Source organism: Pteropus alecto, unplaced genomic scaffold (assembly GCF_000325575.1).
Source record: "Pteropus alecto unplaced genomic scaffold, ASM32557v1 scaffold45, whole genome shotgun sequence".
NCBI lineage: Eukaryota > Metazoa > Chordata > Mammalia > Chiroptera > Pteropodidae > Pteropus > Pteropus alecto.
This window is the reverse complement of record NW_006442491.1, coordinates 593,564-621,417: the sequence shown is the minus strand read 5'-3', so window position 1 is coordinate 621,417 and position 27,854 is coordinate 593,564. Positions and strand designations below refer to the sequence as shown.

At 41.2% G+C, this 27,854-nt stretch overlaps 1 pseudogene; it reads left to right on the top strand.

Moving 5' to 3' along the window:
• On the top strand, window positions 1-27,513 carry LOC102897861 (annotated as a pseudogene).
• The last annotated feature ends 341 nt before the right edge of the window (window positions 27,514-27,854 follow it).

Below are 27,854 nucleotides of genomic sequence, written 5' to 3'. Positions count from 1 at the left end.
ATGGTGGCCGAAGACAGGCGAGGTGTCAGGCAGGGAGTTGGGCATTGGGAACAGAAGTACTGGGTGTGGTTCAGGCTAGAAGAAAAGCCAAGAAGAGCAGTGGATGCAGGGGACTCCCACCTCTTATTTCTACCTCAGGTCTCTCGGGCCCTGCATCGCTTTGAACCAAAGATGCAGCTGCTGGCATTGCCCTCTGCGCTGAAATGGTTCGACCAATTCATACTGAGAGTGTTCATGAACCCGCTAAGCAAGTGCCAAGGCAGGATCCCCAAAGCCAAGATCTGCGATGCCCCAAGACCTGTGTACCACCGAGGGCTCCCAAGAGGGGCAAACCGACCCCGTGCATCCGGGAAGCGTGTCGTGGGGAGTGTGCACAGGGGAGCCAAATGGACCAGATCATCAGCATCTATCGCAAGGTCCCGAAGGCTTGGGAAAGAGGGGTGAACACTGGCGCTCAAGAGTGGAGTTGCCTGTTTTCAAAGCTTTCTGTGCAAGCCTAGGACAGAAAGGCACACACGTCTGCCGCCGCCGCCGCCGCCACCACCACCACCACCAAAGCCCTTTCTCCTCCCCACGGGGTGTTTCTTATATTCAGTAGAAAAGAGATGCCAAACAAATAGACAAACTGGACGAAAAAACGACAGACAGCTTCCTGGTGTGTATGGAATGAAAACTCAAAAGAATATTCTGGCTTGTGAATGTGTGTATGTGAATGTCCACTCCCTCTTCTCTTTTAGCTCCTGGTCGAAATATGGTTCTAGAAATTATTCCTTGAGCTGGAGGAAGGGACACTACCTTCCTAAGGAGCGGACCTTGCAAGTTCCCCTATTCTCGGTAGCCAGCATCTGCCGGCACCCGGGAGCACTAATCTGCAGCTTCCGAAGTGACCGGGCGCCCCCTGTCGACCACGCGGCCCCGGGGACCGACTCGAGCCCTCTTTTACCCCTGCGTTCTTCACGCCGCAACCCAGGAGATCCGGCACCTTCTCTCCGCCTCTCCGAGACTCTCTGAAAACGCCTACGAGTGGTTGGAATTTCTTTGGAGTCCCCCGAAGTTCTCCGTAAACTCAAACCGACCTCCCCTCCCGCCACTGGAGGCACCTAGGGCTCGGGTAGGGTTGGGCTACGTGCGACACAGCCAGGAGTCCTGGACTCTGGAGAGTAGGGGGAAACCCGGGACCAGGGGCTGTGAAGGAAGCAGGGACGTTCACCCAGCTTGAGGTTCGCTTTCCTTCTCCAGCGGGGACGTCTTCGGAGGCGCTACCTCCCCTACACACTCCCGGTCCTACCCGGCGGCTTCGGTTTCTAAAGGTTTATTCAGAGCGTCTGGCAAGACAGCCTCAGGCTGGAATGCTGTAAATTGCTCCGGGAACTTCTCTCCAGGAAAAAGTTCGCGCATAACTCGGGCTGAAAACAGATATTTCCCCTAATTCCCCTTTAGTTTAAACCCACCTAGTACTAAGATTCACAAAGCTTTCCTTGGCCCATGCCCTCCTCTTCCTTTTCGTTAGGTGCTACCTCTGTTCCATATAAAGCCGTCTTATAATCGACAACTGAGCTTGGGGTTAGCACGTTGTTTTTATTCTGGATGCTACCCCAGTGAATATGATTTGGGCTCAAACCTGGGCCTCCTTTACTCTTCCTGGGAAGAAGATGCTAAGATCGCGCATCCCCTAGCATAACTTCCTCCCAGAGCCCTCTGTCATCTGAAACTAGTCTGGGGAAAGCGACATTGATAAACAGAACTCAACTTCACTAAGCGATAACCCGTCAAATACCAAAAGTAGGGGAAGCCTCATTCTGCTGATCAATTCCTGTAGCCCTTCAGAGAATACATATCCAGGACAAGGTTTGCTTTAAGGCATAATCGGGCAGGTCTAAGGTGAAATTAAGATAGAGGAGACAGGTGATTTGGCAAAATCTTGTGAAAATATGCATTTCGCTTTCAAATATGCGTTTAGGTTGGCAGAAATCAAAGGCCCACACCTCCCTATTCACAACTTGTAATTTGCAGGGTGCATCCCAAGTCTTAATAAAGAAAAGGCATATAGCTGTGTCAACATTTCACTTTCTCTGTGTGGGTTGTTATTTCTGAGATTCCATTTGAAAAATCAGACTATTAAAAGTAGTCTATTTGGCACTCAGCATACCTTCAGATACTCTTTTGCTGGCTTTCATAGTTCTTGGATGGCCAAAACACAAGTTGTTTATGGAGAGCACAATTGAAAAGGTAAGCTAAGAGTATATTCTCAAAAGAGATTTATGGGAAAGATTGCGGGAAAGATTCAGCATGTCCCATTCTTCTGCAAAACTCCGGGAAGTGCTGACAAAAGTGGGGGGTGGGGGGGGGGGGGGGAACAAGACACAACATTGTAAGTTTAATACACGGTGCACTTGCATACAATCTACCTCTCCTGGTCAAGATTCACAGAAAAAAAGATGGGAAATGAGTAATAATAAATAATGATAAAGTAAAATAAATACAATGTTAATAACCCCAATTGTGTTTGGGTGGTAGAATTATATCTTCAATCTACATTTTTTTTCCTGCAGTATAGTGGTATCATTTTGTATCATTATTATTTTATTATTACACTTTTTATTATTTTATGGTGAAATATGTAATAAGAATATTAGATCCAGTGTCATAGAAACTTTAGCAAAATAACTTGTACAGATATTCAATCAGTTCTCACACTTAAAGGAGATCAGCGAAGCCATCATTCAACAGACGAAGGGTTTGACTTCTGAAAAACAAATTAGCTTTTTTTTCTTACCTGTGTTGGAAGGTGGACTGTACTCTTTCTTGAGCTGAGGGACGACAGGAAGTGATATTCATACCAACCACAGATGGTGATTTCCTGACACCTAACATGGTACAGGAGAAAAAGACTCTGTCCTCAGGATACTGTTAGGAATAATTTAGCACTCAGATCTTTCTCCGTGCACATAGAATTGGAGAGCTATTTGGAAGGCTGAGTGTAGTTATGGATTGTTCATCTTTTATGGGCTTTCTCATGGTTGAGTTGACTCCACTCCCATCTGTGTGGGTCTGTGGGGAGGCCAGTTCTCTGCCCACTCAGGTCCAAGTTTTGACAGATATTTCTGGTATATACTTGGCATCCTGTCTGCCATTCTTGAGTTTTTAAGCACATTTCTGGTATGTGGGACTATTATAGAAGGTAATTAAAGTAATTGAAAGAGATAAAAATAAAGAAAAAGCAACTTTTAGTAGCAATAATAACATGTCAATGGGAGTGAGAATAAACTGCCCTTTGAGGGATGCCTAAATTAGATGCATCTGCATTTGTGACCCTTCGAGCTATTTCATACATTTGGATATTATTCTTGGAGGAAATTCCTGCAGAAAAGGCAAGCAGTAAACCTCATCAAGAACAGGAGTGGTGGAGAGTCAGTCACAGACCTGGAGAATCAGCCCCTTAGCATTCCTTCTTAAGAACTCTTTGCCTTACACAGAGAGGTAATTCAGAAGTGGCCCCATTAGATCTATGAGTTACTGATTACTTACTTGGATAAACAAACACACTTCCAATAAGTATGAAAGGATGAAGCATCTGACAGATGTGGAGATCAGAGTTTAGCCAGGCTTGGATTTTAGTCTCATGCTTACGAAGCAGTTGTTTTGCTTCTTGTTTCCATCTCAAAGTGATATGGGTTGGGGCGCTCTGTGTAAACATAAAAGAATAACATACAACTTGCTCTAATATCAAACAGTGACAATGAAGACAAGTTTATATATTTTTGGTCCATTAATCAACTATTTTAATGAGTACTTACTATATTCCAGATGGTAGAGATACGGCCCTGAACAAGGTAGGCAAAGCCATGTGCTTAGAAAGATTATTTTCTTCTACTTCTCCCTTCTTCTGTGAGAGCTTCCAGCAGAATTTGTTTTCCCTATGTTTTCAAGTCTCCTTTCAACCATGATCCAGGAATTTACAAGTGCTAAAATCCCATTCCAAAATGAATCCACATTTCACCCTTCAGAAATAGTGTATCTGCTGGGAGGGTACACTAAGAGTTCTGCCTGTGTTGACCCAGAATTGATAGGAAAACCAACGTCTCAGTCCTTTAAAGCAGTCAGCATGACATCAGCAGAATACATCTGACCAGAGTGCAGCCACACAGGAGCACTGTGGTAGACCAATCCTGTCCCACATTTATAATCTCTCTAGAGTACTGGTTTTCCATCAAACAGGTACTGGGGGATTCTAGCTTTGAAAAGACAGAGGAGGGTGGCAGGAAAGTGCTCCTACTAGCAGTGGGTCCTGGCTTTAGAACCCTGGCCTGTGTGTGTGAGAACACGGAGATTGGCACATAGGGAGTGCTCAGCCTTCAGGTGTCTGTAAGGTATGTGTCCGTATTCTCTCTGTCAATTTTACTTCCAAAGTAATTCCAGAAGAAGGATCATGAAGCATCCTGAAAAGGAGGGAACTTCATTTTACAGGGAGGGGTAGCTTAATAGTGACCAACTGGGACTGGGGTAGTTAACAAGGCCTGGGACCACCCCTCAAATCTTTATGTGCATAGGAAACCCCTGGGGATCTTGTTAAAATGCAGATTCAGATTCTGCAGATCTTGGGGAAGTGCTTGGGAGTTTGCATTCTAACAAGCTTTCAGGTGATGTTGCTGCTGCCGGTTTCTGACTACAGGCCTTAAAGGCCTTATTCTCTCACTCATCTTTCAGTCTGTCCCAAGCTGGATGTTGAGATGTGATTTGATAAAATGAGCAGTGTTAAGTCCATCTTCACCGTCTGTCAGTTTTCCCCTCCCACTCTTCTCTAGCCACATTGGCCTTCCTCACCACCAGGATTCACCTTCCCAGCCCGCAGAACTAAGAACTCTGCAGCCTGAAATAAACACACTCCAAGCAGAGCCCCCTATCACACATTGTTAGCTCCCCCAACACACCTCCCGCACCTTCTTTCGTGGGCCAAGTTTTCCGGAAAGAGGAATCTCCCTAATTGACTGGGGAAGAGAAGGGGTATGCAGCAATTATCAGTTCGCAACATGGGAACTGTCATTTTTCAAGCTTGGAAAAACAGCCTAAGCAAAGTTTCAGCCGCAATCACACTGCACCAGCTAAGACCTACCGAGGTCCCTTAACTCGTTCTCCTTAAGGAAGAGGCCCCAGGGATCCCAGGTTTATCCTGCCTTGATTCAAATCAAGGCACTGAGCCTGCCCTGATCCTGTCCCAAACATTCCCCAGCCTGTAGATCCCAATACACATTTTAAAGAAGTAAAAGAGTAAGATCAAAAGGAAGAGGAAGTGATGAGAAGATTCCTGTTTTTTGAGTTTCCAGTGGGATTTGCATGTCCTCCTCCTGGAAAGGACCTGGGCCTCTTGTGACAGCAACTGGGAATGGGGATTTTCTTCCACAGAATTTAACCTGATGCTGAACTGACACTGCCTGCATGAGAAACAGAACATGACCTGGAGTAATGAAAACTGAACTCACAGACAACACCCAAATTAACCTCCCTGTTAAGAAACACAGTTTCCCTTGCTTTGTCACCCAATTAACTTCTAACATACATATTAAGAAATATTTAGGAATTAAAATCTGAGTCTCAACAGTGAGCAGAATTTGAAAAATCAGGATGTTTCCTTAATGTTTATTCTATTTGCAATATGCACTCATAATTAGTGCTAAGACCATCTTTCCCGTAGTGGGAATTTAAATAAGGCATTCATTCTGAAAGGGGCTTCTTCCTTCTAGGTAAGAACTGCTAAAAGGGAGGGAAAGTTTTTTTCTGTAGGCAAATCCTTCTTATTTCTACCATATTAATAAAAGCACATGAAGGATTAATGTAAACACACTAAGAATTTCAGACCAAGTACTTAATCTATGTTTGATGTTAAAGCAGTGTGAACTGTGGGTAAGAAAGCTGGTGAGAAGATTGTGTTAAGCTGCTTTGAGATCCCTGGATGGAATGGATATAAAGTATGACTTTATTTTGCAGTTCTTCCTTTGGCACCCAGCTATTAAATCTCCCTATACGTTGCCTCTGCCAGACTAAAGGATTGAAATAGATACAGCTGACTTTGAATGTATTGTTCACAATGAAAAATTATAAGTGCTGCATAATATTCTCCAGAGTAGTCTACATAATAGGTCTATAGCTTTCAAAATCCTGAGTTTAGCTCTTCCTTTTAAGAGTGAAACCTGGTAAATTCATTCCTCTAAGTCTTCAAAATAAAGTGCTAACTAAATGCTAATGAAGAGGAACATCTGGTCCTGGTGGGAGTTCTGCATCTTAGACCTGAGATTCACTCCCCAATCCTTAGAGTTACATAGAAACTGGAAAGGGAAGATTTATCCATATTTCCCTGTTTCTTTCATTCTTTTCTCCCTTTTAACGTGTTGGATTTAGAAATACAGAAGTTTTTCTTTATGTTCACTTTTCAAGTCCTGTGTACCCCAAGTGACTTGGATCTTGGAGAATGAAGAGATCCTGTGGAAGGGGCTAATATCTGCCTCAGGCTAGATGTTTCAAGCAAGCCTTTCCCATGTGGGTTGCCCTGGGAATGGGAGTGAGAGATGTCTCAGGTCACCCAGCTCTTCAATCCCAGCCCAGGCTCTCTGACCCAAATCTTGACCTATTTCCACCTTATAATGTTTTCTTCCTTCTGAATAAACATTCCTTTAGTAAGATGGAGAAGATATCAGAAGCATGGGAGAAACGAAAATTCTCTCAGATAGTTTTCAGCTATTGTAATGTGTGCACACGCACATGCATATAGTTGTTCTACAATATGCCTAAGATCATAATTCAAGAAGAATATGATTACATAAACAATAACCCAATTTTATTGTATGATATTGTACAGTCATTATAAAGAATGATATAAATATCTATGAAATCATATGGAAATTATATCTGTTTTATGATGAAGGGTTAAATAGTTACAAATATGGGTAATTTGATTTAATTTTTATAAAAATGAACTTTGACTGTTTATCTATGCATAGAAAAAATTTGAAGGTCACATACAAAACTGTTCACAATGACATCCCCAGAAGCTGGGACTGGGAGCTGTTGGGAGAAGACTTTCACTTTCTACTTTATATATTCTTCATTTATTACAATTGTATCTAATGTTTTGTCATTAAATAATATTAAATAAACAAACATTGAAACGCATGGTCTTTGCTACTGGATAGCTCACAGGCTGCACATAAATATTTCTGGCCCTTATTAATCAAAACATACACTTTTCTGCATCTTGTTTTAGATAAAATGAGCAAGTTCACTCCAGGAGCATAGATCATATTTGCAAGAAGAGAATCAATTGGGAACACCCACAGGCCAGAAGTTAGGTAGGAAAAAGAAACCACTAAGTTTTAATAAATCTGACCTAATTTTAAAAATAAAAAAGTGAATGCCACAGTGCAGACTTAAAGAACTAGCTAGTACTTAAATTGCTGTGGGTCTTAATTGCTTATGGTCCTCAGGAAGTGAATGGATTGAAATGCAGCCTCTCTGTGGTTGAGCTTAATTAATATTTATGACTGCAGAAGAAAATTAAATAAGGCAAACGGTGTAATTTTAAACAGCTTGTGGTCATGGTTAGCAGGACTCACAACAAATTCAGAAGTGAGAAGTGAAAGTGCTGCGGGGATGATGTGGTTTCAGTTTTTTCATTTCCCCATTCATTTTTATGCTGCATGAGACCTCCATCACTGACATCTTGGAATGCTACAGTGACTGATTGTTTCACTTATCTTTTTTGCACTATTCTCTTTGTCTTTGCAACTATCTAAAGGAAGATATTCTTTTTTTTTCTTTTTTTTTTTTGAGGGGGAATGGTTTATTCCCAAAGATGTTAGTTCTGGAACCACCTATAATTGTTCTGTTGGGCATTTCTAGGGTGTGTATCTGCCATTTACTGATTCTTTTCACGCTTTGATGCTTTGAATGTCTCCATCTTGTGAGCTGGGAATTGATAAGATAGCATTAATTCCTGTAATGGAGAACCCAGACCATTTGGTTCAACTTCTACATGCAAATAGATGTTTATTGAATGAATAGCTGGCTAGATGGCTGGCTAGATGGCTGCTAGATAGATGAGTAGATGGAAAAATAGAGTATAAATGTTATGTGACTGATTTTTAAACTCATAGTTTACCTGTGAGGACTGGTTTGGGAGGGACAAATCAGATTACGACAAATCCTAGGTGAATGCTTTTTAAACTTCAACTGATGGCTCATTTATATATTGTGACATCAGTTTACTTCATTGAAATTATCATTAAATAAAGGAAAGGAATAGAATAAAATAAGTGTATGTCACATAGTAAAGCTATGAGTAGTGTTGAAAAACCTTTGTTTCCATTATAAACGTGTGTGTTATCTGAATCAGGAGGTGAATATACATTTCTTACTGTGGATTCTCATCTAAAAAGCCTGAAACACAGGGTACACTGGCAGGTGAGGACTCGTTAGCACCCTCTGCAACATAGCTTCAGGTTTCTCAGCTACTACATGGGATAATAGCAGGGAGACACCTTCATGGACTAGGTGAAAACAAAATGGATTGAGGCACATAATAATGGCTTAGTCTGGCATCTGGCATATTGAGAATAGCTGATCGATGTTGCTTTTCCTCTCTTGCGTCCTGAGCAGTTTTCAGCATTACACTGAAGAAAGATCTTAATGCTTACACAGAGAGATGCATTATAGTCCTATATTTTACAATATGTCCTCTCAACTCTAACCAAAAAGAACCCACTTAAAAGATAAATAACTTGCTCAAAATGGCACTACATATTAGAAAAGATCATTCTCATCTCTGAGTGATATAAGAGTTGTGCTGATCTCTAGGCCAACAACTGTTCCATGATTAGCAACTGTGTTCTACCCACTTGTGACTCTTCTTAGCCAAGAGCTAGACCTTGGCTTCAACTCCATGGCTTTGAATGCTAAATTCAGCATTTAATTTTGTGCTGACAATAACCCCCAACCTTTTCCTGCTTCTAATTCTTTCTGAGCCCTTTACTACATGCTAAAACTATCCCTCTTTTTCCTGTCCTCTTCCTGAAGTCATTTGTTCCAGAAAGCCTCAGCTTCCAAGTGTTTTTGCAACTCCCCTCTTTACCTTTCCCAGCAATATGTTGCTCACCATTCCTCTTTCTGATTGTCTTCTGTTCTCTTAACAGCCCTTTACTCCACGCATAAAGCCATCTTCCACCCAAATGATGTTCTCCAGTTGATCCGAATCTGGCAGAAGCCTCCTTCGTTCATCTTCACAGAAGGACCGTAGGCTGCAAGAGCCAGCCTGCCACCGTTCTTCCATTGGCTGCTTCAGATCGGCTTGGGGGAACTGCTCTGGGGTGGAACATTTCCCAAGTTTCAATCATTAGATAAACAAACAAACAAAAACCCTAGATTTCTGCCTGGATTTATTTTAGGTAACTTGAAGGTCTCATACTCTTAGGCTGACTAACGTAGCCACCTGTTCCATAAAAGAATAGAAACCTTGCTGTTAGTTATACAAAATTCTTTTCCCATGGGACCTGGTTAGTTGGTGAGAAGAGAGGTCCTCATGATCAGCAGCTGCTTTGCTCATTGCTTGGAAAAACAGAAATCAGGCTGGTAAAAGACAACAGAATCAGAAAGCAAGGCAGGAGCATCTCGGGGTGGTTGGAGAGGAGTATGCACTTCTTAAATTTCTAATAGCATTGCTCAGTGATATTCTTTTCCTTCAATGCTATTTTAGCACATATATCCATATTATATTTTAATTTGCTTTTGGGATCTTCCCATGTTGACACATATAGAATGACATTATTTTTCATTGATGTGTAACATGAATATTCCATTTTTCTTTTGCCAATCGACTGTTGTCAGTGTCTCAGGTGACTTCTCCAGAGGCAGAGCCTTAAAGGGGGGCAGGAATGTCATGTGCCTATAATTTATTAAGGTAGTAGTCTCAAGAGAAGTCAGTAAGGGGGTGAGGGAAGGTGGAGGATTCAAGCAAGACACATCTCAGGCAAAGCCCTGCAGAGAGGAACTGCAGCTTGATCCCACAGGAGACTCTGGTTTAAGTGAGGTCTCACTCTTGTGCTTTCCTTGTTTTGGGTCATACATTCCCAGGCACTTGGAACTCTTTGTGGGAGAAAACCAAGTGGCCTCCGGAGTCCAAGGGTAGGCTCTGATAGAGCAGTGGATGCAAAAGCTTACTGAAAGTCCCACACCAAATGGCAAAAATGGAGCAGAGGGAAGATGGGTGGTGTGTCAACATTATATGTTACAGGAGGATTGCAAATTTTCCTATTATAAAGAGTACTGCAATGAATATTTGTGTGCATGTCTGTGTATGGATATTACTGTGTTTCTTGAGTGCATGGAAGTTCTGGCAAGATCCACACCATACCCTGAAATGGTTACCTCCAGGGAGGAAAGGAGGCACACTGAGGTGAGGGGTGTTAAAAGAAACTTTGCCCTTATCTGTAATGTCCTAATTTTCTTTAAAGAGAATGTACCCACATGTTGGTTGTGCATTTAAGTGTCATGCTAAAACATTTCCAAGAGCATCAACCAATTCAAATACTGGTGGTTCTAGTCAAGAAGCAAGTCTAGCTGCTTCTGCTCAGAGCTTCTTCCTTTGGGCTGCAACCAGTACTAGCAGTGATAGGACATGATTCTACCTTGCTTACTGCTTCAAGAATTTAGAATTCTGTGATCCTCAAGCTCCTGATGTGGCTCTCATTCTTTTCAATTTCTGCAACAGTTGCGACAGAGGGTGTAAATTAATCCTGGTCTTAGCTCTCATTTAAAGGCACAGTTATTCATGTTCTTGGAGTAGCTCAGCCAATATGCATTTGACAAATATTTATTGAATTCCAAATATGCCCATTGGGTTTGCTGTAGGTACCTTCAAGGAGTTGGGAGCTGACCAGAAATAAACACAATGCATTGTGATACTATGCGGCAAGTAATACACCCTCAAGATAGCAGTGATACAATCTTCCTTGAATAGAAAGATACAGTGCCTCTTGCCCTAGAGGCTATTGACAAGTCAAACCCTGGAAGAAGAGGAAGTGTTTGTAAGGCTCAAAGGGACCAAAGCCTCCTCTGGTGGAGGGAAATGCCAGTGCAAGGGAATGAATGAGCATGTCCAACATTGTGGGTGTATCCAAACTGTGTGGTCTGACCTAACAGCAGGGGCCTGACTCAGCAGCAGGGCTGGGTAAAGAACATCCAGGAGAGGCAGCCCGCTGCTGGAAGAGGGGAGAGTTGCCAGAGGATCTGTAGGCTAAGGAGTTTGGCCTTTTTTTCTTGAGGATGGGGAGCCACCAAAGGTTTGTTTTCCTGGCAGTGTGGAGGGAAGTAAGGTTGGACTCAAGATCACCACTCAGCTGCACCTTGTCAAGGAAGGGCTTCTTGGCTGGTTGCTGATAGTGCCATCCACAGGTCGCTCAAAACTGTGAGCCTCTTCGGAGTCAACTTGGCTCTAGAGTCACAGCAATTCTTGGGTAGCCAACATCTAATATCAATGCATGAGAGTATACAAAGGCCCAGCCATTTCAGCCCAACTCTAGACATAACTGTGGGCTACACTGGCTCAGAGCTCCCCATGGGGTCTCTGAGACTGGTTTGGGGCTTCAATTTCTCCCTCTGTACATTCCCACTTTCTCCCTCCACACTCAACCCTCTCTCCCAGGCATTGGCCCCATTGATTCTTTATAAACCTGACATGTGATCGACTTAGACCCTGCCTTCAGGAAACCCTGCTGAGACACTGGAACTGATCTAAGTTGGGGACTGCTTATCTGGAGCCAACATTTTCTGGTTTCACTATGCAGTAATGGAGATAGACTAGTTATGGAAGAAGAGATCTACCTTTGGCTTCTGGTGGTTTCTCCAGAAAACTCCAACCTGATACACACAGGAAAGCATCAGGTAAAATGAAAATATAGAACTGGTGGTCAAAAGGTCTGTTTCTTAATCTTGGCTCCCCCAGAAGTAGATCCAAGGATCTGAATGCAAACAGTGTGTTTGGCATAGGAAACACTAAAAAGAAGTTGGGAAGTGAGTCCACGAAGGGAAGGCGGCCACTAAAGGATAGGTGATTGAGCTATATTACTCTGGACAACTGAGGCTTAAACTGCCGGGGCCTCTGGAACTTACACTTCAGAGATATTCCTACCAAGTGTGGAGGGAGCTAAGGTATATATCCACCAAATCCTGTCAGTCCTTGATTGACAGCTACTACTGAGGACAGCTACTACTTACTTTTCCAGCACTTCTAGTTCGGTGGGGGAAGAGTAGGATTCTATTGCCAGAAAACACTCTCAGACATAAAGTTACAGATGCTGGAAAATGAAAGCTGGGCTTATGGGATATATTCAGGGCCCTGACATCATTCATTTAAGTTCTAGCATCTCCATTTCTTAATGGCAAGAGATCAGAGGCCTCATTCCCTATGAGCTTTAGCAACTCAATCATAAAACGAGGATAATGATGATAAGTGTCTCCTAATGGTGTGAGGTTTAAATTGCTTTAGTTCTCAAATAATATCATTCAGCATGGGTGACATGGAGGGAAGGGACAAGTAGATGTATAATGATATTAATGATTATCACATTCCCTGAACCCAGGATTGCATTCCCAGGTATGGAGAGGGCATGATTCCAACATCTTCAAGAGAGAATCAATCTTCCAAATTTGAATTTTCAGATTTATGTGTAGTGAATCATCTGCATCCACCAAAAGTTACATTTTGCCAACTACCTCTAGAACTATTAAATGAGCTGCTCAGGAAAATGCCTCAGAATTTAGTAATATTTCCCCACCTTTTAGGGATAACATCTAGGAACAGTGAGGCCAATGTCAATAAGAGGGCTGACAGCATTTAGAGTTTTTCTGTCTCCACCACAATACTCACTGAACCATAAGACTTTTTCATTACTTGAAGGAAGGCTGGTGTAAATGTCCAGTCTGAGCAGAAACCTTTAAAACTATGCAGTTCCAACAGTGTGAAAGAGTCAGTTGAAGTACTGAGTAATGGTGAACTTTGTTCTCTTTTAAATAGAAAGTAAACTCTTGCCTTGCTTCCTGGTGAGATGATTCACTTGTAGTGAAAGGGGACTTGTGATAAAATTATATCACCAAGGAAAATCCTCATATAAAGGCTGACTCTCTAGCTACTCCTTAAACTCTAGAGGCCAGAAAGCATAATATCCTGGGGGCTCAAATAGGGTATAGATCATAGAAGAAAGCTCTTATAATTTAACTCTAAGCACTTTGGTGCAAAAACCAGGACTGTAGAATTCCCACCATGTGTGAGGAAAGACATCCGATTTCCAGGATCGTTTCTACAAAGTAGTGATGGAATTTCTCCGGTCCTTGTAAGAACTCTCACTTCTTGAGTCTCAGATTTACTTTCAACAGAAAGCCTTTGATTAGATCCCCATGAAGTTAATGGGACCTTAAATCAGTCACAAGACCCTTCAGAATCATCTGTAAATTCCGCCCTTTCTTTTCTTTTTTTTATTACCATCCCAGTGGTCCTTTCTATAATTGAGTTCTATGTTCTAGATATTAACCATTTTAATTTTTGAACCTAGATAACATCTGAAGGACTACTTCCCTTTTTCTAATCTCGTTTTGGACAGTACTGAATAATAAGTAAAGTTTTAACTTCCTGTGGTTAAAAATTCCACACACACACACACACACACACACACACACACACACACACACGAGATATTACATACTTTATGATCTGAGCATAAAAATAAAGAGCTGAGCCTTTAATTTTATTCAATCACCAGTATAACAGTGCTAAAAGAATTTGCATGTTTGAAGGAATGTTCGGAACAACCCTCGTAATGAATTCTCCAGTGGTCTTTGAAGAAGAATTGGTATTCATCCCAAAGGATGGTGTCTGCTGCAGGATCTGTATTCTCTGAGCATACTGATTGGACATCAGTGCTCAGCAGCAGCCAATCATAAAGTGTCAGAATGGAGGCTTCCATTTTGACTGGACTTGGGAAGGCAGGAAGGGATGAGTTGAGTGACCAGCAGTAACTGGTTGAAAGGAGGTGTGTATGCAGTTGTTGAGGGGTAGGTAGTGGGCCTGGTTTTTTCCCTTAAATAATCTCTTTATTAGAGAACACCCTCTTTCCCAGAGTTTGAAACCCCAGAGGTATCCTTTTCTTGGTTTTATGTAGGCAATTGCATGGATCACTTCTTTTTCTTCTGGGAAAATGTGCCGGAAGATTAACTGGGAAAGGAACGGTTGGTCATCAGATTGATAGGAAATTCTACATTAAAATGTTTCATGGCCTGCGCTAAAACTGTAGCATATCCCCAGTACCAGGAATAGCTATGGCTGAGTTCATTTAAAATTTTACAAGAAAAGATGAAGGCACACTACTAGTGCATATTGAAACCACTGTTTCTCAGAGGGTTGTGTGAAAAGGAGCTGGAACGGGGGCTGGGAAAACCTCAGCTTTGCTTTAGCCTTACTCAACAGCACCACCTCTTCTTTGCAACTGTGTCAACATGGTGGGCAGGACCTTCTCTGCTAGTCATTATCTTTGATGTCTGGCAATTCCTGCCCCTCTATCCCCACAAGTCCCTCTTCAGCCCCCTGCTGGGAGTTTTTTTTTTTTTTCCTTCAGGGCTCTGCCAGGGTTGCTCCTCCCTGAGGCTTATCATCAACTCTAACAGGTGGTCCAGACCAAAGGTTTTCATAGATTGAGGAGATAAACTGATGAGTGTCAGTGGTAAAGAGCATGAGATTCAGAATCAAGACCTTGACTTGAGTCTCTGATTCTGCCACTTATAAACTGGGTGCCCTTGGCTAGGTTATTTAGCCTTCCTAAGACTTTGCTTTCTTCATCTCTCGAAGGAGATAATGGTTATTCCTTCTTCTAAGCATTGTGGAGCTCATACCTGTCATGCACCTAGTGATGGCTCACAGTAAGCCCACTAAAGGTATTAATTATAACCTTAAAAGTACAAGATTTCTCTCTATAATGGCTATCGCAGGTTGTGGAAACAGCTGAATGAATTGTCATTAAATTTAGAAGTGGTCTGACTCACAACACAGGCTTTGTGGTGCCCCAGAAACTCCCTTTGAAGAGCTCTGGGAGGTGATGTTATCCAGGGCAGCTGCAGGTCTTGCCTTGCATCTCTCACACTGCCCACCTGTTCAGCCAGGTGCCTGCTCCAGGAGGAAAAAGGGTGGCAAGGATATATTTATTTTGAGGATAGTTAATGCTTTCTCCAATAAAACTGGATACTTAACTAGTCGTTATTTTCCCTCTCCCTCTCCTTCTTCCTCATCACCATTATAGGGAGGCAGGAATCCTAATGTTTGAAGTTGATATCTTGGAGGCACATACTATTCTCCTACAGAAGGTTACACTGAAGATCCAATTGCTTTGACTTAAGGCAAGCATTTCTATTCTTTTTGTGGTTATTTCTAAAACCAGAGAAACAAGCTTTTTACTAGCACTCTCCTCAGCAGCTTGGGAAAGACATTGGCAAAAGATTTGAATGACCAGGCTTTATTCCCAACTTTGTCTTTTGGGAGCTGGGTGACCCTGAGTGAGTTGTTAATTTCACTGAGCTTCAGAAGCTTAACCTTTAAAGAGGGTGAGGACACCCTCATGATCAGATTGTGATATGATATTGTAAGAGGACAGAGGCTTTGGCCCAAAACCTGGTGCTCAGAGATATAGGGGGTGCAAGCTGAAAGGCTCTGAGAACTCCTCTCATAAACCAGTTTCAGTTTTTCAGGGCATAGGAAAGGTTCGATTCTTCCCAAGATCTTTTTTTTTTTTTTTTTTTTTAACAAGGGTACATACCTATTAGTGACGACTAAGAGCAAACCCTTATTATTGAAAATATTTAACCAGTGCTTTCTTGGTCATTTTGTAAACCATATTCTCTTTCAATCTGTCTACTATGAATGTGAGCCCATGAGGGGTAGGTAGATTTTTCTAAACCCATGCTACTTGAACTTTATGGTGTACATGAGTCACCTAAGGAATCTTTTTCAAAGGCAGATTCTGATGCAGAAGGTCTGTGGAGGCATGAGATTCTGCATTTTGACAAGCTTCCAGGCAACGCCAATCCACGTTCTGAGGACCAGACTTTGAAGATCAAAAGTCCAGAATAAAATGGTCATTAACCAGCTTTGAGGCTCAAAGTTCTTTTTGTTAAGTACATAGCAAGGAAATAATTTGAAAGGTGAATTTTTGGGAAAGAGAAAAATATATTTTAAACTTCAAGTATTTCTTTATATGTCAAGAATGAGGACAGATAGATTCTGACCCTAAAGCTTTCCATAACTATGACAAAGGAAGATTGCAGGGTATGATGTAGAACCATTGCCCAGCAAACAGCAAGGAGGAGGGAAAGCCTCCTGGTTCCTGAAAGGGTCAGAGGGATAGGAGTAATAGGTGGGCCCTGACTATTCCTCCTCAGGTCAAATCCCTGGATGAGGGAGGGGTATGAAAACGTGTAGATTATGTTTTCTGAGACTCTGAAGAAATCTGGCTGTATGTTCCTTTTTCCAATAAGGGAGAGCAGCTGTAGAACATGATGAAAGGAAGTGGAGTTGGGGTGGAAGGTCTTGACCTGGTATTTCTGTCTTCCTCCTCTGCCCCTATGGGAGGAAGAGAGCCAGGCATTCCCAGGGGCAAGTGCATACAATCATTGAGGGATGAGGTCCATCTTGCCTGCTGTATGTTTTAGGGTGAAGGGTACAGAAATCCCCGGAGTCAAGTCTGTTCGGTGGGGAATTCAAGCGGGAACTGAAGGTGAACATGTTTGGGACTCAGGATCTGCAGCTCCAAAACATGAGAGTCAGTTTTGTGTGTAGCCCCCTCCCCCCCAGCCCTGATCCAGGTACATGTTTTGCAGACACTCCAGCACAGGGAACTCCATGGTCTCCCAGAAGAACCAGGCAGGGTCAGCACTTCATGATGACACCCAAGGTTAATGTCTAGACCAAGTAAGGGGAGCAATTCCTCACGTGGGATTAGTCAGACCTAGAAAAGTTCCTCGTCTGACCAGGGGCCTCTCCCAACACCTGAGGATATGTAAGTATTTCTTGAAACTGGAGTCTTCTTGATGAGACAGAAGGGAAGGGATAAATTGTTCTGATGGGAAGGTGACTTTTGAATAAATGTAATAATTAGCTGACAGAGACTGATTAAATAGAGGAGATGGTGTGACTTTTAATTAGCAGGCTTGCTCAGGCTTTCTCCACCTTTCCTAGTCTTTAGAAGGAATGCAGGTGGGAGGGACCTCGAAGTTGAGTTCAATTACAGGAAATAAACCAGTTTTTCCTTGGGACATGGGAACAGTACTGTGTAATGCCACTCCTGCTACATTATCGTCTAATTGATTTAACAATAAACTAAATCTCACCACTCCAACACAAAAACATTTAATTTATATATTTTTTCTTTTAGATGGTGACTTATTCATATGTATTTTACCTAATTACAATAGTATGCCTGATATTTCATTCTCTTTTAAAATTGGACATTGCATTATATGTACTTTTATGCTTGCCTAAACTTCTTTATCTTTATTTTTATATATTCAACCTTGCTACCATTTATTGAGAAAAATGGCAAATATGTGTATAGATAAACTTTAGTAAATATAAATGTAACATATAAGTATTCCTCATTTTATTGCACTTCATTTTATTACACTTTAAATATGTTGCATTTATTTATTTGTTGCAAATGGAAGACAAGACTCTCCTTCAGCAAAAAGATTTGACTCACTTTATTGCAGTGGTCTGAACCAAACCGGAAATATCTCTGAGATATGCCTATATATACAAACACAGTCATGTGTCGCTTGTCGATGAGGATATATTCTGAGAGATTCGCGCCATTAGATATTTTATCATTGTGCAAACATCATAGAGTGCACTTACACAAACCTAGACGGTTAGCCTACTACACACCTAAGCTATATAGGATAGCCTGTTGCTCCTAAGCTACAAGCCTGTCTAGCACGTTACTGTACAAAACAACATGAGACTAAATCAAACACAAGATAAAATGATGCGATTAAGAGACTTAGTAAACATGAGATGTATGAGGCTGTTGGTGTACCATGGCATATTGTTTTACATCAAACTTTGTTTTTAATAAGTAGACAGAATATATTCAAAAGCAATGATAAAAGTATAGTATAGTGAATACATAAACTAGTAAGAGTCATTTTTATCATTATCAAGTATTATGTACATAATTGTATGTGTTATACTTCTATATGACTGGCAGCACAGTAGGTTTATTTACACCAGCATCACCAAAAACCTGTGAATAATGCCTTACACTATGATGTTAAAGTGGCTAAGATGTCCCTAGGCAATAGGAAATTTTCAACTCTGTCATAGTCTTATGGGACCACATATATACGCAGTCCATTCTTGACCAAAACATCATTATGCAGCACGTGACTGTCTATATATTAGATGTATATGTAAATCTTCCTTTTATAGTAAATGATGAATCCAAACAGTAATCTAATAAGTTAGAAATAACTTTAGAATTGTAAATTGTTCTTGCTCTTCCATCCAACAAATATTTACTGAGTGCCTTCTGTGTATGGGGCATGACAGATAATGTGGTGACTATGACGGGTGATCCAGTCCTTGTCCTAAGGGCTGGGCACACATATAAATTACCCTATTTCGGGGCAATTGGGGAAGCCAGAGGAGAAGCATAAATATTGCTGAAATGGTTCAGAGTGGAAGGTCCGGAAAGTGGTGATTAAACTGGGTTTTGATGAGAGAGGTGGGAGGATATTATATGTGGGTGGAATGTGTGAGCAGTAAGGTAGAGGCAGAAAGGTTAAGATATGTTCTAGAAATAGACAGTAGGGCAGGAATATGAGCAGGGCATAGGGAGGTGGAGCAAGAAGGTCAGACTCTGTTTAGAGTGTGCTGGGCCTAAATGCCAGGCACAGAACCCCAGATTTTATTGAATAGGGAATGGGGAGTAATTGATGTTTTTAAGCTGAGAAATCACATGATTAAAGTAGTAGATTAATCTGATAGAAACATCCAAGACGTAGAGAGATGTACTAGGAGAGGGAAAATAGACTAACATTGCAACAGTCCAGGAACAAAGCAACTGAGAAGAGGGCAAGATGGAGCCTGAGAAGAGAAGATGCTCAGGATTTGGCAGCTTGCTTTTTTCTCTATCTATAGGTAAATAAAATAATTTTACATGGTTTGGCATCCTTCATTGTGCTGCCACCTGCCAAATTTGGAAGTGTGAAAAGCTGGAGGTCTCTGCCTTTTCTGAGGCTGGCTTAGATGAACTTCATTGGTTCTGCTAACTGTAAGTAATTAGCACACTTATAATAGAAGTCAGGTTCAGATAGCAGAACTTGAGAATCAATACAGAGAGTGTTATTATTGGTAGGAAATTTGTTGGTCAGTGAAGGAAATAAAATAGTGAGTGACAACCATCTTGCTGGTTATTAGCATTGGTACAGTTGGGTGCAGGGATAGGCAAAATTAATTTGCACTGAAATATTTTATTGTCCTACTGGTTAAAGTTCCACTGTGAAGAGATGGTGCTTTGTGTCTTCTTATTGAGAAGTGAATGTCCTTTATGAGGAACAAGAACTGAGATGTTAAGAAGAGACTGGCGTGAGGCCTTTGACATGGTGTCCTCCCGTGCTAGCTCCTTGAGATGGACACATCTATACCATATTGACCGTTTCAGAGAGGGCCCCCAGGTATTCTTTCTTGGCAGTCTTTGATTTCTCTGTTCCTTTTTCTGAAACTTTAAAAAAAATTTTGTTGCCTAGGTTTGACCCCTAAAAATTTTATCTCGGTTTTATCTCTGGGCCCTGTGATGGCTGTACCTGTTTGGATTTTCCAGTTCAACTCCACCTCTGGTGTTCATTCAGAAGAAGGCTCTGCCTTAAGCCTTCTCTCTGGAGCCACCGTGGGATTGAGGTGCCCACCATAGCAGTGCCTGCTTTCTCCAGAGGCTTGTCCAAGTCAACAACACAGAAGTTTGACTGGGAAAAACTGGGGGATGAGGGCCCTCTTTATTTTCTCTCAATGGTGTTTAAGCCATCAGAACTCATTGGGAGTTTCAAGATTATTTTTGTTTTTCAGCTATGGGTCACATAAGCAGAAACCCATAGGCCTACGAGCTATGTTGATTGTTGATAGTACTACACTTGGGGCACAAAATTTGAAAAACTTTGTTTTGTCCAATTTTGTTTTTCCTAATAATCCCATAAAACATCCCAGTCCTTAATGCCACATAGTGTATTCAATTTGAGCCACTCAAAAGTTACTTATTGGGCTATATTTGACTCCTATTGCAATGCCAATTGATTCAGGTCTGCTAGAGTGCCTTCGGGTGAGAAGTTAGAAACACAAAGCAGGGCTGTCATTGGGTAACTTCATAAGCTCTACTATCTCCACTGCTTTAGGCATATGTTTTAAAGAAAGATGTGGCCAAAAATCTTCAGTTGGCTCTGCTGTCCTTGTAACATAGGTTTGCAAGCACACTGTAAGAGTCTACAGGGTAGAACACAAATATCTAAAGGTTATGGATCAAGGTGGGTGGAAGGTAGTTATCCTCTAGATTCTCATTTTTATAGATACAGGTCAGCACATCGCTGATTTGGCATATGACGCTGGTAGTGCTTGTGAAAAATTTAACAGGTGCACTGTATTCGGGGAGGGGGTGGATGGAGAAAGAGAAGTGCAGCCTGAGGGAGGCAGAATTCTAAGATCTTCCCCATGACTCCCACCTACTGGTATTTGTGTCCTATAGAGTCCCCTCCAGGATGGAACCTGTGACTTGCTTTAGCCAAAAGAATATGGCAAAGGGAAAAAAATTGTAAATGTCATTAAGGTCTCAAAGCAGCTGACTTGGCATTAATCAAAGGGAAATGATCCAAGATGAGCCTGACTTCATCAGGTGAGCTCTTAAAAGATGGCTAGACTGAAGAAGTAAGCTGCCATGTAGTGAAGTAGCCTATGAAGTGGGCCATGTGGCAAGGGCCTACAAACCACAACTTTCCAACATCAGCTCCCCACTGGTTCCTGGGGACAGCTTTTGTCTAAGCTAGATACAGGGTGGCTGACACAGTTCTACATTTGCTCCAGGGGTGGACATGGGAAAGAGAGAGAGTTCAGGAAGGCCTCCTGCTAAAGTGGTCATAACCTTGCCAGCAGCCTGAGAAGTCATCTGGCCACTTTGGGATCTGCCTGGCTTTGGGAGATTAGGAGTCCTAGCCGCTCTATGACTACTCAGGTCTCTCCTTTCTAAATAAGCAGGCTCTACAACATCCATCTCTTCTTTTCCTGGTCAGTTCTTGGTAACTCTATATCTTAGGTATCCATATCTTTTCCATTTGGTCCTTGCGTTTGGGGGATGCTAATGCCCCACTCTGGCTGTTGCAAGTGTCTGGGGCTCAGGCCTACGCTGGTTAGCTCAACTTAACCCCCTGGCCATAGGTACCAGTTTGGGGTTGGCTTTACACTCCATAAGAGCCTCAGTGAACATGTGCTGGGGGTGTCTGGATTTAAAAAGTGCTTTGCTCTTTTGAAGAGATCGCCACTCTTCTTCCTGGATGTAGCTAAAGAAGCTTTCAGTCGTGAGAGTTGCTGGGAATAATTTGCCACTCCATATGAAACTGACCACACAGAGAAAGATGAGAAAAATATGATGAAATCCAGATCTTTAATGATGCTACTATACTTACTAACTTGAAAACTTCCCTCCCTCTGGACCTCCAGTGATGTGATCCCTGAAGCCATTCTGGTATGAGCTTGGGTGTGGCCTTTCCCAGAAAGGGCTTAGTTGGGTTAGCTGAAATGTTAGAAAAGTAGAACCTCACTGGCAAAAAGAATCACCTTTAATAATTCTACGTTTGCACCTTTCAAAGATCTCATAGCCCAGCAGACCTCACAAATGCTGGCAAATTTCCCTCAAACCATCATCAAATAAAATGTTCACTTCCAATTTGCAAAATGTCTCCATTTGAAAAATCTGGGAGGCTTAGAGAAAAGCAACATTTTTCTTCTAAAAATATCTGTACCAGGATTACAACAATTATAAGGATTACTGAAATAAAAAAAATCCTTTTGGGATTGAGATTTGCATTTGCAAAATGATTTGCAACCAGACCTTCCAGGTAGCACTTCATGGAAATCAAGAAGTGGGTTTTGAATATCTAGGCCATTTTCCCCCCGTGGCATCCAAATCCATAATAAAATCAACTTTCTAGCTGTCTGGAATAGATAAGCCTAAATGCTCAGAATAGCTCTCCTGAAAGTGCTGAATAATTGTGATAAAAGTAGATGCAGCTAGGACACAGTCATATTTAATTGACTTACTTTAATTCTCTAAATCAGTTTATTACCTAAGAAGCTCCTCAATTCAGTTCTCACCCTGCATCTACCTTCTATAGTTTTCATAGCTGACTCCTCAACCCTAAATAACTGAACTTGTGGCAGAGGCATTAGGGTTGGTTTGAAATGGCAGGATTTTCCCACTAATTTCTCCATTCAGGATTTCGTTCGTTCAAAGGAGACTTTGTGTTTCCCGTATTTCCTTCCCTTGCTTGTCTGAATCTAAAATGAATCTGAACTAAAAGTACTTGTTGAGTGGTTATGCTCCCAGCTGTAATTTGGAGTCACGGTATGAATATTTTATACTCAAAGAGTCACTGAAGATTTGTAGAGGTTTTTAAAAATAAATGAATACCCTCATTTTTGTTGGCATAGGTAGACTATAGCTGGGGGAAAACAAAAATACAGGACAAGCCCTCAGTCATTAGCCTTTAAAAAATGAATTTGAATTTGTGTTTTGGGATGATCAGGAGTAAGTGTGGTGAGCACACAGTGTCCTTCAGAGGAAAGAAAGACCAGGATGAAGGAGAACTGGGTAGGAAGCAAACACAAAAGCCACCCAAATGCTCCAATCTCAAATTAAATCCACCCAAATTCCAGAGGTGCAGTTTCAGAAGGTGCTCTTCATGTCCTGGCAGAAATTAGGTGTTGAACTGGGGAGCCAGCGTTCAGATGCCTGTGGCTTCCTTTCGCTGCAAAAATAGACTTAAAAAATAATCCAGTCTTTGGCAAAGTCTCTTCCAAGATGGAGCGACCTGAGTAGCCTCTTTACTTTCAGTGTGTTTGCCATTGCAGCGAGCCCATAGCCTAGTGAGCTCATAGGTACTTCAAAGCTGTTGAATACAGTTGAAACAGAATATTAATACATGTTAACTAAGCATTTCTTTTTTTTTCCTCTTATAAATCTATGAGGTTTATTCTCCTAATAATATCTATTCGTTTGTAGGGAGGTTCCTGTTAAGTAATTTTCTTTAGCTTTCAAGAACTAGAAAGTAGAGAGAAAATGTGTGAGCTCTTGCAATCTTTAAGCATGACCACACATAGGATAACAATTTCCCCAGAAACTTAAGCTCTCCTTTCTTGAAGATTTCTGTAGAAGGACATTCCAGTCACCAGTAATTTCTGATGTTCATTAACTACTCAATATACATTTTAATTGTGCCTGATTCATATTGCTTTTTTTATAATGTCCTAATTTTACCCTAAACAAACTATGTGGAAATTTAGAGAAAAAAAGGTAGGCTCTAAACTTTGATGGCTGGGTGCCAAGATCATGACCATGTGTGGGGTTTTGGGTACAATGCCCTATAGTAAATGTTCTTACATGACAACAACTTTTTTTTCCCAACCATCTCTGTTTCATTCCTCATGTCTAACCTCTATTTATGACCCTACATTCTTTAAGTAGATTCAACCTGCAGAGTTTGTAAAAATTCAGATGTAAACAATATAAAGAAAACTAGATACAATTTTAACCCATTCAATTGGAAAATATTTTAAAAATTCTTAAGATGTAGCATTGACCAAAGTATGGCTAAAAGGGCTATTTAGATTGAGTGTGAAAGTAAAATGGGGGTAATTTCTGAGGATAGATTGGCAGCACATTCTACCCCACAACTAGTTATTTTTCCTACAGCTATAGAAGTGAGCAAAGATCCACATATTGTATCTATTATGATAGCAAAAACATAGAAACAACTTCTATGCTAAGCAACAGGGGACTCTTTACGTAAACTAAGGTATATTTATACAAAGGAATATTATGCAGCCATGTAAAAAGACAAGCTAATTGGAATGTGCAGATATTGAAAGAATGACAAATTATTGGCTTGAAAAAAGTAAGAGACAGAATAGTATGCATAGTTTAATCTAATTTATAGTAAAGAGTATACCTGTGCATTGTACATTTGCAGACAATTTCTCAAAGGACAAATAAGAAATTGTAATGACTGTAATGACTGGTACTTTTTTAGGTATGGAAATGGGGATCTGAGAGGAGAAGAGGGAGAACTTACTTTTTATTTTATACCCTTCTGTATTACTTTCATTTTAAAAACAATCATTATGTATTGATTTTTTAAAATTATAATCAAGTTTATTTAATTTTTTGATAAGCAAAAAAGTCCAGCTGTGACCATAATTCTACATCTCCTAAATTAATGCAGACTACTTTCTGTTTACCACCATGGATGTTCCCCACCCTCATCTCAATTTGTCTGACAACCTCTTTTTGGCCGAGTTCCTTAAGCACGGAGGACAAGTCTTAACTCTCAGTGTTCCTGTGCTCAGGTCTTACCTGTCACATAAGTGTTCTGTGGAACATTAAGGGAATGATTATACTCCTGACTTCTTCATTTCCAAGTGATTTTTTTGTGGGTTCTATAAACACTTTAGCAGTCCTGTCCATTTTCATTAATGTCAGTGTATTGGTTTTCTATTGCTGTATAATAAAATATCACAAACTTGGTGGCTTAATACAACATACATTTATTACCTCACAATGTCTGTGGTCAAGAGTCCTGGTACAGCTTACCTGATCCTTTAGGATGTCTCACAAGACTGAATTCAAGGTGTTGTTTGGGGCTGTGATCTAATCTCAAGGCTCAATCAGGAAAGGATTACCTTCTAAGCTCATGATGTTGTTGGCAGAATTTGGTTCCTTGCAACCTATCGGATTGAGGGCCTCAGTTTCTAGCTGATTCTTGGCTGGAGGCTGTCTCAGTTCCCTTTCTTCACTAAAGCCAGTGAAGAGAGTGTCTACTTCTCTTGTAATGTAATCATGGCAGTGATAGCTCATCACTCATCTATTGGTTAGAAACAAGTCAAAAGTCCTGCCCACATTCAAGGGAAGATGGATATACAAGGGCACAAATACCAGGAGTTGGGGTCGTAGGAGACCACCTAAGAGCCAGCATAGTCATAAACTTGTCTGATTGACATTTGGGTAGCTTAAAAGGAATTCCATAAGGAAGGTCTTATAACCATAGATAATTTTTCCTAACAGTCTCCTTATCTTTCCGGTTACTTACAACTTCCCTGAGCTCTTTCCAGAACAACTTCTTCCCATCCTGTGCCCATTCCAATATCTTCTTTCCATCTGGGTTTTGTATGATAATGTCAATCTGTATTTAAAGATCAATTCCATTCTTTCCTTATTTGTGTCTCTCACTTCTAGTCCTGAGAGTTGTGGAGAAGTGACTTAGGAGCCCTAGGGATAGGACTATATAACAATTAAGTAATCCTGACTCTTCTGGGCTCTGGTTCCGAGCTCAAGTACCACCTTTTTACTACCCACCAGCAGTTAGCCTACTGTGGCCCTGCTCTGCTACTCACTACATGTCACATTTTCTCCTTTATTTTCTTCATAAGGGTAATCACCATTGGAAGCTCTCTGGATTATTTTTTTTCTTGTTTATTATCTGCTTCTCCCCAAGAAGGTTAGATGCTGGGGTACAGGATTCTTATTTTCCCTTGTTCAGTGAAGTATCTCCAGGACACGGGATGGCTCCTGGCACAAGAGAAGCATTTAACAAGTATGTGTGAAATTAAAAATTAGATTAGTCAGTGCATAATCAATGTGGCCTATGAATCCTCTATGTGGAGGAAGCACCACTGCTGCCCTGGCTTAAATGGTCATTTCTCTTGGTTTTTCTAGGTGCTCAATGCCTGTGAACCTGAACTTTGCCATCCTGGTAATATATAAGCATTCCTCATCCTCACTCTCTCCTCAGCAATCATTGAGCACTACAATGTCTGGATTAAAACATACTCCAGTAACTCAGCCCACAGGGTAGGCGGCATCTGGAAGGTGCTTCTCGTATTTTTGTTGGTCAGTGGCTGCCAGATGTTGATCCATGATAAGAAATACTTGCAAAATTTGGGGCTCAACAACTGCTGCTCTTTACCTGCATTATTGTTGCAGCAGATGACATAATTATAGATGGAAGATGATAATGGCAACAATAATAAGAGTTAACTTTTTTAAAGTGCTTGATGTACCTCAGACTCTCAGCTGTGTGCTTTATCTGTAGTAGTGTCTCCTTTAATCATCACAGCAGCCCCATCAAAAATGGGAGATGATGTCCTCGGCAGGTGGAGGTGGTGGCCTTAGCAGTCCCTCTTGGCCCTGTTAATGTCGGGGCCAACCCCGAGGAGGATGGTGCTCTAGAGCCAAGACTTACTTGGGTAAGGGAGAGAGGGCACAGGAAGGGGACCAGCCATTTTGTTGGTAACTTAGAGTCTGCTGCAGTGTTGGCGATCCAGTTTTAGGAGAAGCTCCAACTTTGACTTTTAGGGCCAGCTGGTGGAGGCAATATACAAGTATCAGATATTAGCAAGACATCTACAAAACAAGGCCCAAGCTCAACACAATAATTCTAAGTTCACAGAAGGACAAAATAAAACCATAGGCAAAATTGCAACATGCTTAGACTTATGAAGTGCATCTTTATAGTCCACGTAGTCCCATAAATTTAAGCTGGAAGACTTGGAGAAGCTAGAACCAATCCTAAAGAACATTCTTAATAATATTCTATAATAAAGAATTCCCATTAGACGTTCAGCCTGTTCACTTAAGAAGAATTGTAGCACCTGGTGAAGAAGATGAAGAAGAGGGTGGTGCTGGAGTAGGGTCTCCTGGTTTCTCTCCTGCTAGAGTTCTTGGTACATTATTACCAAGGTTGTCATCAGAGCCAGGAATAATGTTATTCTCTATCAGAATTAAGAACGTTGGTCTGAAAGATGCTGGGCAGTGCTTTGATCCCTATATCACAGTTGGTGTAAAGGATCTGAATGGCATAAATTTAACTCCTGTGCAAGATACTCCTGTGGCTTCATGAAAAGAAGATACATATGCTTATTTTAATGTGGACATTAATTTCCAGAGGTAGTCTGTAAAATTAACAAAAGTTGCAGCTATCTTCTTTGAATTCAAATGCTACAAGCTTAAAAAAGGTTTACCAGTACAAAGTGTTGCTTTCACGGAAATGGATGAAATTAAACCTGAGCTAATTGTAGCAGAACTATACAAGAAACCCACTGACTTTAAAAGAAGGAAATTACAATTATTGACCAAGAAACCACTTTATCTATATCAAACTTTGCACAAGGAATGACCCTTACATGAGTAACCTGGAACTTCTGTGAATTTTACCACTCACTAGAAACCATCATAGCTCTGTGAAGCATATTCACCATTTGACAGATAGGAAGCAAGACACACCCACGCCAAAGTGTGTCTATTGCAAACCTGTAGCACAGAATTCAAAGTCCAGAACATTACTAGCATGTAAGACTCCTTTGGATACAGGTTTATTGTAGGTTTTTAAACATATTTTTACTTTTCTATCGATTGTGCAATTAATAGTCTCTTCCAATTTACCACTACTCCAGCCCTGCTTCCTGGAACAACACTGTTGTGGGTAGAATGTGCTCATCTTCAAAATTAATGCGGCAA